Source organism: Amblyraja radiata, chromosome 17 (assembly GCF_010909765.2).
Source record: "Amblyraja radiata isolate CabotCenter1 chromosome 17, sAmbRad1.1.pri, whole genome shotgun sequence".
Taxonomy (NCBI): Eukaryota; Metazoa; Chordata; class Chondrichthyes; order Rajiformes; family Rajidae; genus Amblyraja; species Amblyraja radiata.
The window spans coordinates 8913726-8925862 of NC_045972.1; positions in this window are offsets into that span (position 1 = coordinate 8913726).

The window sequence follows — 12137 nt, forward strand, 5'->3', positions numbered from 1 at the left end:
AGCAGGGTATTGGTGATGGTTTTAAAGCATTTTTGACATGAAGATAATCATAGCCAGCCTCAGTATCACTGACAGGAGGCGATCTCGCTTCAGCCTTAACCATCTCTCAATCCACAGGAAAGGAAGATATGCAGTTAGCATTCTGCAGGAAAGCCCTACTGTTCCATGAGATGAAGCTACTTGGTTTAAACATTGGTAAGCATAATGTGCCTCAGTTCCATTTCTAGTGGTCATCTTGCTAGGCTCCACATTTCAGTCAGAATTTTGGTGTCAGGCCTTCTCTGCCTCATTATTAACCTCAGTTATGTGCCTTTACAAGCAATTTCTTACAAAAACTATTCACTCAGGGGAGTTCCAAGCTCCAGCAATAGCAGTGAGTGTTTCAGCTTCAGGGGTACCTCGAGACAAAGGATTACTCTGGTCTCCAGAACAAAGTTGTGGGAACTGGTCAGCTCCCTCAGCTAGGCATATTCTCCATCTGACTCCATTGCCATTGCCTGGATGTTTGGAGGAGAAGGCGCTCAAATTGGCCATCTGTATGCTTTGCTTGTGTACACCCAATGTGCCTTACCAGTCTCTTTGTGGTCAGTCCATTGCAGGGATGACCACTTGCACTTTAACAACTGGCTTCTGGTGTCCAGGTGATTTCAGGATTCATTCTGGGACAATTGGAGAGCAAAATGGAAGAATTTGCATCCTTTAACATTTGGTGGGATATGGACAAGTCTTACAGCTGGCACTTCCATCTGTCTCTTCTGTCAGGTGTCAACCAACATCTAGTGGCTTATGAAGGAGATGCTTTGAGTCTCATCGAGGTTACACTGTTGAGGATCTAACCCTTTGGCAGAAGAGGGGCACTCTGAAGGACCTTCAATTCAGTGTGTCCTGAGGAACATGTGTGAGATTGCAGATCCTGATCCTGCATGACAGGGGGACGATAAGCAGCTCATAGAACAGCTGGCCAACAATGGTTCTGGCATCAGGAATCCAGACATAATAGAGTCAAAGACTGATATTGCACGGGAACAGGCCCATTGAATGTACACTGACAGGAAGGAGATAGGGAGCTTGGTAGCATAGTGACACTGAGGGAGAGGTTGTGTCTAGACAGCAATCTCTCCATCAGTGTCAGTAAATCCAGGGCTGCCAACTCTCACGCATAGAGCGTGAGACTCACGCATTTCATGAAATTCTCACGCTGATCACAAATTTCTCATGCTCAAATTTTTTTAAACAAATAAAGTCATGAACAATTCAATTCGCCCAAGGCTTGCAGATCTCCTCCACACTCACCAATGAGAATAGTTTTCTGTCGGCGGGTTTCCTGTAAAGAACGAGCAATTTAAATGTCTTAGACTCTTAAGCACACTATTTAAAATGGCACACTACAGTACATTTGACATTCATGGAACCAAAATCTGCAGATGCCGGAAATTCAAAATAAAGCAAAAATTGTTTTAGAGATGAGTAAAAACCATGAGGGGAATATATAAGCCGAATGCATAGTCTTTTTCCCGGGATATGTGATTCAAGACCATTGGTTTAAAGCAGGGGTGTTATCCAGTCCTGCCCACGAAGAGATGATTTGGGGGAAAAGAAGTAGTTTAGTTTCTCCCCTGCAGATGGTGTGATAGGTGAGACCCCCCCCCGAGGCACCGCTAACACCTCCCACCCTCACCTCCGGCGGCTCTGTGTCCATCAGCCACTCTGTCCACACTATAATCTTTGGTCCACACCTCATGGAGTTTTAACCCCGACCCAGAGCCAGGAGCGGACCGGGTGAGTGGTATCGGCAGGGCTGGATTAACCATTAAGCAAAATAAGCACGTGCTTAGAGCATCAAGGGAAGAGGGGCACCACAGAAATGGTAAATGGTTTACGGCACAAAAGAAATCACTTTAAACTTGCTAAAATAATATTCGAAGTGGTTTATATGATCGGAAATATAATACTTTTCAAATATAAATAAAGTGGAAGTATACACAAAGAAACATTATTTTCCATCTTACTGTTAGTTTTGTTTCATTTTTGAAAAATAAAAATGTATTTTATGGTTTATTATTGTTTATATTTTGAATTACATATATATGGGGGCACCAACATCTTTTAAGTGCTTAGGGCCTCTATGTGTCTTAATCCGGCCCTGGGTATCGGTGCCGCCATTCGGTAAGTTTGCTTTTAGGCGATGCAGCTTTTCGGTTAGTTGGTTTTTAGGCATCCCACCCTTTCAGTTAGTTGGCGTTTCAGCATCGTACGATTTCGGTTATTTGGCTTCAACTTCTTTGCTTCGGCTTCTCGTCTTTCGACACCATGTCCGGGTACCGAAGAAAAGACTTAGTTGAGGTGAATAATATTATGAGATTAGGACCTGTTTCGCTTAACAAAGAGTGTAGGAAGGAACTGCAGATGCTGGTTTAAACTGAAGATAGACACTAAAAACTGGAATAACTCAGCAGGACAGGCAGCATCTCTGGAGAGAAAGAATGGGTGATGTTTCGGGTCGAGACCTTCAGACTGAAGAGGTTGAAAACCAGCCATAAAACACAATGACTGAAGATGTGTGTTATCCAACAAAGGGCAGAAATCAGAATCATGTGTTCATCTTTATTGACGTGACACCATAATAAATATATTACAGAATTTTTTTTTTAATGGGGTGGCACGGTGGCGCAGCGGTAGAGTTTCTGCCTTACAGCACCGCAGACCCAGATTTGATCCTGACTACGGGTGCTATCTGTACAGAATTTGTACATTCTCCCTATGACCACATGGGTTTTCTCTGGATATCCCGTTTTCTCCCACATCCGAAAGAAGTGCAGGTATGTAGGTTAATTGGCTTCTGTAAATTGTCCCTGGCATGTAGGATACAACTGGTGTATGGTAGATTGCTGGTCAGTGTGGACTTGGTGGGCCAAAGGGCCTCTCCCACACCCTCCCCACCTCGGTCGCTACTCTCCCTCGCAATTTCTCACTCTCAAATCTCACCCAATGTTGGCAGTCCTGGTAAAACCAAGGAACTAGTCATCAGGTATGATGTGCAGGGTTTGGAGAGGGTGTATTAACACAAAATGTCCTGTTATTTCATTTTTATTAACCTGTTATACAGTTGTATACTTTTTTCATGAATCAATGAGTTTAAAGGGCCCCAGCCTTGGCACCGGCCACACATTTCACCCATAATCTGGACTGTAGTCCCGGCCACACTCAGACCCCTGGACTGTCACCACACACCTCACTTGCTGCACTCTATACCACTGGCTCACATTCTGGCTTACTGAGCGAGCCCAAAGCCCATTTCAAATCTGCCAGTGAAATGAAGGGAAAATCAGCAATGGAGACAGATACTGAGGTTCAAAGTGGCTATAAATGTCTGGCATGAAAGATGGATGGGGCGGGCTGGAACATTTTAAAACGGAAGATACATTTTCAAGAGGCTTATGCGTGCACAGACAATTGTACCTCTGCCCTCTGGTAATTCTGCCTGTATTTCAGTAACAGCAGATATTGAATTATGTAGGATACTGATATTTTGAGTTAACATCAAAATTTATAATTTATTTGTACTGATAGTAAGTCGAATCATAATTGACATAAAAGATTCAGGAAGAACTTGTGGAAAGGAGGGATGTAATGGAAATACATTTTATAGGAATATAATTAAGCTAATCCATCCTTCAAATGTATTCCATTAATATCTGAACTATATTATCACAATCTGCCTGCACCAGGTCCATATTCCATCTGATGTACAAAAATTAGATGTTAAAGCTTGTTACACTTTGTAAATTAAAAATAAAGGACGGCCTCATGTTTCTATTTAATTAATATCTAGGATATCTATCATGCTTCTGAACAATGCATTTTAAATAGCAGTAGAAATAATCTGTTTTATATTACATTGCATTTACGATAATGAGTCTTCCCTGTTTCTCTTGCAGTTAATGAACCACATGAGTGGGTTTTAGTGATAACATTCATTTAGGATGTGAAGAATTGTTGTTGAAAATGAGATGATAAGTGAGCAAATCCTCGTTTACTTGTGATGTTGCTGCCATTGTTGCTTTGATTCCCGGGACTGGGGAGCACTTGTAGCCATCCAGGCACATGTTAACAAGTTCTGACATTCTTCAGAAAGGCTTCTGGATGAGTTCACTTGCCCTAAGGGGAAAAGCTGAGATGGGCAGTTCTATCAGAGGAAAAGATCTCTTGCAGTTAATTCATATCAAATACATGTGTTCCACGGAGACTGTGCAATAGCAATAACGAGAGACGGAATATTATATCCTTATTATAATGATTACGGCATCAGCTGAAATTTCTTCGTTCCGTTCTAATAATCGGTATAATTACAAGGGAATCGGTTATCCCAGGAATAAAAATGAAAGTAATAAAATGGGGGATTCATAATTTGAGTCTTGAAATATCAGGTTTATTCAAATTGGGCATTACTCTGTATTTTATCCAGATCACAAAGCTTACTTAATTCTAATTGTAAATTATATTGTCATTATAATTGTAAATTGTCCCTCGTGTGCAGAATACTGTTAGTGTGCGGGGATCGCTGGTCGGCGCGGACTCGGTGGGCCAAAGGTCCTGTTCCATGCTGTTTCTCTAAACTAAAGTTAACCTAAACTTGAAGGATAAAAGATGATGCCAGAAACATACCAACTGTTGTGAACTGCCTGAGTGTAATCTACTATTCTTCCACTCTTGCATTTAAGTATGATTGTTCTTATGTACTGTAAGGTTTTTACTGAATTGTATGCAAACAAGTAATTTCACTGTACATCAGTACATGTGACAATACAGTGCCGTAGAACATGGAAATATATGCATGTTGTAAACGTATGTGGGGATGTGTTACTGTTAGGAGAATTAGTGGTGGAAGTGGACACAAAATGCTGGGTTAACTCAGCGGGACAGGCAGCATCTCTGGAGAGAAGGAATCTCCAGAGATGCTGCCTGTCCCGCTGAGTTACTCCAGCATTTTGTGTCTATCTTCGATTTAAACCAGCATCTGTAATGGTGGGAGTAGTTGTCCAGCGTATATTTTAGGGATGACTAACCCATCAATAAATGTGGTTGTGTAGTGGGATTATCTTAATCTAACATGCCCAGTAAGATAGGGGTGATATTAGTACAAGCATCCATTATGTCAAACTCAATTTTATTTTCTATTGATCTGGCATTACATTTAATCACTGAAGTCAAACAGTATTAATGCAATCATTAAAGTATCCTCATATAGAACTAGTATAAATGGGTGATCAATGGTCAGCGTGGACTAGGTGGGCCAAAGGGCTATATCTCTATTTCCATGCCAAATCTCTAAACTAAACTAAATGTCATTAACTAAATGTTACTACATTCTTCAATACACTCAATAGTTATTAAAGTTTTAAATGTATTATACAAGATTTACCTTTTAATTCCTAATGTTTACCACCTACCTAGTAAGGTTGGAGGAGGTGTAGTCAAGGTAGTTGTGGGCTTGTGGTGGATCCCAGTGGATAGTCAGCTCCTAAAAGGAGGAGCATTGGGAAGGTGGATGAGCGGGTAGAGCAAAAAGGTTTTTATTGTCAAAACAACACTTGAACTATGCGAGCACTTAGTCGGGAGAAAACATTTCCAGCTTTCGTCGTCATGAAGAGCACTAGCTACTGAACACACTGAAAAGCCCGCAAACTAACCCTGTCACGTGACAGTCCTGGCCTGTGATGATGGTTCTGCATACACAGTTTAACCACTAGGTGCTGCTATACTGTCTTTAATCAGAGGCTGGTGAATCTGTGGAATTTATTGCCACAGAAGACTGTGGAGGCCAAGTCAATTAATATTTTTAAGGTGGGGATCGATAGGTTCTTGATTAGTACATGTGTCAGGGGTTTTGGGGATAAGGCAGGAGAATGGGGTTGAGAGGGAGAGATAGATCAGCCATGATTGAATGGCGAAGTAGATGGAACAAATTGCCTAATTCTGCTCCTATAAACCTTGATTTTATGAGACAAGGAGTTGAAGCAGGTGGAGAGAGGTATCAGAGATGATCAAAGTGAATTTGAAGGGTGCAAATTGAGGTGAGGTTAATGGAATTGATGAATTCTGCACAGATGCCAAAGTGAGGCCATGTACAAACTGGAAGAACAGCACCTAATTTTCCACACAGGTAGCCTACAATCCAATTACATGAACATTGAATTCTCCAATTTTGGATAAACTCACCGTTCCACCCCCCTTCTTCTTATCCAACTAGTTTTCCCTGTCCCCTGCAGACATCTTTTTTTCTACTCCCCTGCCCCATCATTCAATTCCTTCCCCCCCTCAGTCTACTCATTATCCCCCACTTCAGGTCCCCCAGTTTTCTTCTCTCCACCCTGTTCCCTCCTATCCACCATCAATCCCTCTGGTTCACAATTTCATTCCTCACCTTACTCACATTCCATCATTTGTTCCCTTTTGTTATTTCTACTGGTCACCTTCAGCCTTTGTTTCTATCTGTATCATTCCCTTCCCCAATGATCTATCAGCTAATGAACCCCTCCTTACCTGACTCCAGGTCTTGCCCTTCACCCCTTCCCTCACCTCTTTCGACCTGTGGGAGCCATTTATGTTTAGGCTAGCTACTGTTGGCATATTATCTTATTTTGTCTAGATATATCTTGCAGTATTATTCCAGGCACAGGTTGGCGGTCATTAGATATACATATGGGCATAATGGACAGGGAGTGATCAAACCAGGTACAGGGGTGGAGGGTACACAGTTCTCACCAGATCGGGGAGAACAGCCGAGCTACAACTTATATGCAGAATAAGGAAAGCCTGGAACTTTCATCTCTTTGTTTGTACAACTACTTCAATAAAGAACCAATTAAACTGGAAACAACGACTGGAAGATCTGTTGTTTTTGGTCTGCGTAAGATCACTCCGACTTACCTGTGTAGCAATGGCAACGGAAAAGAAGACACAGGAAAAGTTAGAAATTGCCATTACACTACCAGCTATCTCCCATCTACTCCGTCAGCCCTGAAAAAGGGTCCTGACCTGAAACATTATGTCCATTTTCCTCCATTGATGCTACCTGACCTGCTGTCTTCTTCCAGCACTTAATTTTGTCAAGATTCCAGCATCTGCAAATTCTTGTGTCTCCCTCTAAACCATTCTACTCATGAACCATAAACCAATGCCCTTGAATATTAGACTCTCCTACACTAAGAAAAAGACTGTGACCATGCACGTTACCAAAGCTCCTCATTATTTTATAAACCTCTGTAAGGTCTCCTGTCAACCTGCTTTGCTCTAGAGAAAACTGACTGAACCTATCTAGTCTCTCCTCATAACTCACGCCCACTTGGCCTAGCAACATGCGTGTGAATTATTTCTCACCCTCTCTAGCTTAATCATATCCTTCCTAACCAGAACTTCACCCAATATTCCAGATGCAGTCCCAACAATGTCCTGTACAGCTGATGTAAGATTATGCCCCAACTCAGTGCCTATCTGATGAAGCCAAGCATGCTATATGTTTCTTCACCACTTTGTCTACCGATGTCACAATTTTCAGGTAACTCTCTGTTCTAAAGCACCCCAGGGCCTTGTCATTTACTGTGCAAGTCCTGCCCTGGTTAATATCCCTAAATGCATCATCTCACATTTGTCAGAGTTAAATTCCATCTGCTATTCCTCTTCTCACTTTTCCATTGATCTAGTTCCTGTTGTAACCTTGGACAACCTTCTTTACAATACACCGCACCACCAGTTCAGGTGTCATCAGTAAACTTACAAATCTTGCACCTACAGTCTCTTCCAGATCATTAATGTATGTGACAAACAGCAAAGGACCAAACACCGATCCCTGCGGCACATCAGTGGCAATAGGCCTCCAATCTAAAAAACAACCCTCACTACCACCCCTGGACTTCTTCCACCTAGCCACTTTTGTATTCAACAGGCTAGCTCCGACTGCATCCCATATGATTTCACCTTCCAGATCACTCTGCCATGTGGTACCTTGTCAAAGGCCTTGCTAAAGTCCTGGTAGACAACCTCTACCACCCTGTCCTCATCAATCCCCTTGGTCACCTCTTCAAAGACACTCAATTAAATTCACAAGCCACAATTTCCCATGCACAAAGCCATAATGATTATTCCTACGTACTCATTGCTTTTCCAAATGCATGTGGGTCCTGTCTCTCAGAATGCTGCCCAATAACTTACCACACTGTTGTTCCACTCACAGGCCTGTAGATTCCTGTCTTGTCATTGCAACCCTACTTAAATAAAGGCACTGTGTAACTCATCTTCCAATCTCTTGACCACACACATGTCGAAGCAATATACAAAATTCATCACAGGTTTTATCTTGAAGCTTGATGTTGTTGCTTCCAGGCAATGTGGCAGATGGTAGAAATCAGGTCATAACGTTAACAGATACCCTTATTTCACAATGCACTGATTAAAATAGACATGGCAAGTGAGAACTTTCCAATATTAAAACAATTTCTTATGTTCACGTTCTTCAGTTACAATGGCACTGCAGCATTTGATTTGTACCCATGCAAGCACATTGCATAATTGTAAAATAACTGTATTCCCTTTCTGTTGAGTTGAGGGAAGATAATACATTCAGAAATGTATTTACAGATTAATTTTCAAAAATAGCATTGGATATGTCAGCTATCAACTGTGTAAGCTATCTTAGCATTATCCTCAAAAACAGATAGGTATGGACAGCTAAAGACTCACAATGCTACCGCCATGTTGGATCCACCCCTGCAGCACTATCTTCGAAGTGGATCTTTGGTGCTGCAATTCAGAATGAAATTTGCAATATACTTCTATATCTTAGAAGGTACCATCAAAATATAAAATGTGGTCTGGATATACAGTCAGAGAGAAATACATCAGAAACAAGCCCAGAGGCCAAATTCGTCCCTGCTGACTAAGATACCCATTTAAGCCATTCCATTTGTCCATGTTAGGCCCATATCGCTCTGAACCTTTTCCATACATGAACTATCAAAATGTTTTTTTTTATGTTGTTATTGTACCTGTTCATCCACTTGTGGTATGTATTTGTTGTTACAATTATAATAATATATATGTTAAATTTCATCATGTAATCTTTAAAAACTTGAATGAATAAATGTTGCATAGCATTCAATTTATTTTATATTTTTAACAGAAGAAATAATAGCAAGGCTAATACCTTTGGGTCTTTTGTGTCTCCTCCAGTATTCATTAGACTCACAGCTGATCCTCTGCTGCAGTTCCACCTTCCCATATTTATCCCACATAAATGGGATCATTTTCTTATAATCTATGAACCTATAGAGATGTATTCAAGAGTTAATCATCTTGTGTCCTCAATTTCCAATCACTTGAGTGACAAAATTAATCTAATCTTAACATTGCCTCTCTCCTTTCTCCTACAACTTATTTATTCCAGGGTTAATGTACAGAAAGAAGCCACTTCACCCAATAATCAGCAGGTGTTTGGCATGTGGGTGGAAACCAGAGGGCGCAAGGAAAATGTGCAAACTGCATACAGCTTTGGAGGACAGAATTAAAGCTGGGTGATGGGGGTGACTCGATTTACGAAGAGCTGCACTACCTACAGCTATCCCCATGCTCCCTTTTTAACCTCATGCTATCATGTACCTCCTCCAATTAATCAAGTTTGGATATCTTTTCTTTCTTCAGGAAATAAACATTTATTGACATTTACAAATGACTCCTTTAAATGTAACACCATAGCTGTAACACAATATTCTGTTTTCTTTCTCTTCCAGCGCCACCTGTTGTGCTCATGCATGTTATGACTGTATTCATAGATAGTATAATTTGTCTGGATAGCAAGAAAAACTCTATCTTGGTGCACATGACAATAATAAACCAATCCAAACCAATACAAACAATGTTTGTCTATGTTTACGAACCATCATATCCTTTAATCTTTTCCCATCTATACCCAAAAATGGTCATTCATGGATGGTAAGGTTTAAGAGGTTCAACAGTCTGTGAGGCAGCATTAGGAAGGGAGATGATAAAGAAGGGAGAAGGGGAGAATGAAAATGGAAGTTCTGTGATTTGGTAAAAGGTAGGGATGTGTAAATGATCAAAGGGGTGAAAAAGATGGGGATGGGAGTTGTAGATATAGATTATTGATGAGATTATATGAAGAGGTATGGGAACAGGCATAAACTTCAGATTAGTGGTGGGATGGCCAGCTCCTACACAGTACATTTTGCGTAAAATGATAGAAAGAGGAAATGTCTAAATTATTACACCGGACCTTCATCGAAGAAGATGAGCAAAGTAGTCATAAATGAAATTGAGAATCTCATTGTTCTGCCAGAAGACTATAGTGTGCAAAGCATCCCAGTCACTTAACCAGGTTAAATAAAGGGAAATAATCCAAAGAGGCAAATCTAAAATAAATTGGTGAATAACTCTCAATTACACGAACATAATTATATTCTGCTGAATCATTTCTTCTTCTAATCACAGTTCCTCGGAGGCTTGGATTTTAATTCCACGCTAATTTGTGTGGAACAATCACGCAACGATTGCAGCATGGAATGAGATCCTTTGGCCTGGTGAATCTGTACTGGCTCTAGGGAAAACCAATTCAGCTAATATTCCTGCAAGCCCTTTCCTTCCCAGCCCTTTTATGAATGCTTTCTTTCATTCTGCTTCCAGTCCTATCCCTGGAGGAACTGTGTGGATCAGGCAACATCTGTGCAATGAAATGGACAGACAATGTTTTGGGTTGGAACCCTTCTTCAGTCTAGAAATGGTGTCCATCCATTTCCCTCCACTGATGCTGTGAGGCTGTGAGAACCAGCTGAGTTCCTCCTGCATTTTGATTTTTGCTCAAGATTCCTGTGCTTGCAGTGTCTTTGTCTTCACTCCTAATGCTGTCCGTGACATTTAATTATTTAAAAATATTAAATCTCCCTAAACTCCCTGTAAGAGCAAAGATTCATGTAATGAGTGTCTTTACTTCTAACGTGAATTTTAGGTGCAATTACAAACAGAATGTTGGGGCTTCATGATCTGAATTCAGACAATGTAATGAAATCTTCTTAATAATCTTGTGTAAGAAGGAACTGCAGATGCTGGTTTAAACCGAAGATAAACACAAAAAGCTGGAGTAACTCAGCAGGGCAGGTAACATCTCTAGAGAGAAGGAATGGGTGACGTTTCGGTCTGAAGAAGGGTCTCGACCCAAAACGTCACCCATTCCTTCTCTCCAGTGATGCTGCCTGTCCTGCTGAGTTACTCCCACTTTTTGTGTCTTATCTTCTCAATAATCTTGTTGTTTTAGTCTGCCTACTTCTGAAGAATATGTATATTCATATCTTCATTCAGTGACATCCTGCAAGGGCTTTTAGACTCATGTCTCACTGTATATTAATGAATTTGATAGATTTTCAACCAGCTGCTATTTGAGAAAAGCAAGCAGGTACAGATTTTAGGGACTGAAATAAAACCAGAAGATGTTTAAAATGTTCAGTTGGTCAGGCAGCATCCATGGAGGGACAAACGGAATTAACATTCCAAGTCAATGATGTTTGAAAATATTGTTATTACAAACTATCTCATTCGTTTATTTTAATTAAGCATGCCTCTCACTTGATTCCAAGTATAGATGCTACTAAACAAAATGCTGTTTACAACTACTGGGAAATGCATTAACTGCCATCCAAATGTTTCCCATTTTATACTCTAGGTTCTGTCCAGTGGCAGCCTCAGCCAGAGGTGGGTTTGGCACCAGTTTGGGACACAGGGAACAATGGGGGAGGAAAGGAGGAGGGGGACGTTACTTAAAATCAGTTACTTCAATTATCATACGGCTGGGTTGTAAGGTACTCAAGTGGACTTTGAGGTGTTGTTCCTCCAGTTTGCATTTGGCATCCTTCTGGCAATGGAGGAAGTTCATGACAGGAAAATCAGTATGGGAATGGGGAGGAGAGTTAAAATGGTTGACAAATGAGAGATCCAACAGGTCTAAGTGGTCTGAGCCCACGTATTCAGCGAAATGGTCGCTTGACGCTGTTATTGTTACTCAGTATTTTTATTTAAGCTACTTATTTATGGCTGTCATGTCAATAATTTGCCACCTCTTGATAATATCAAAT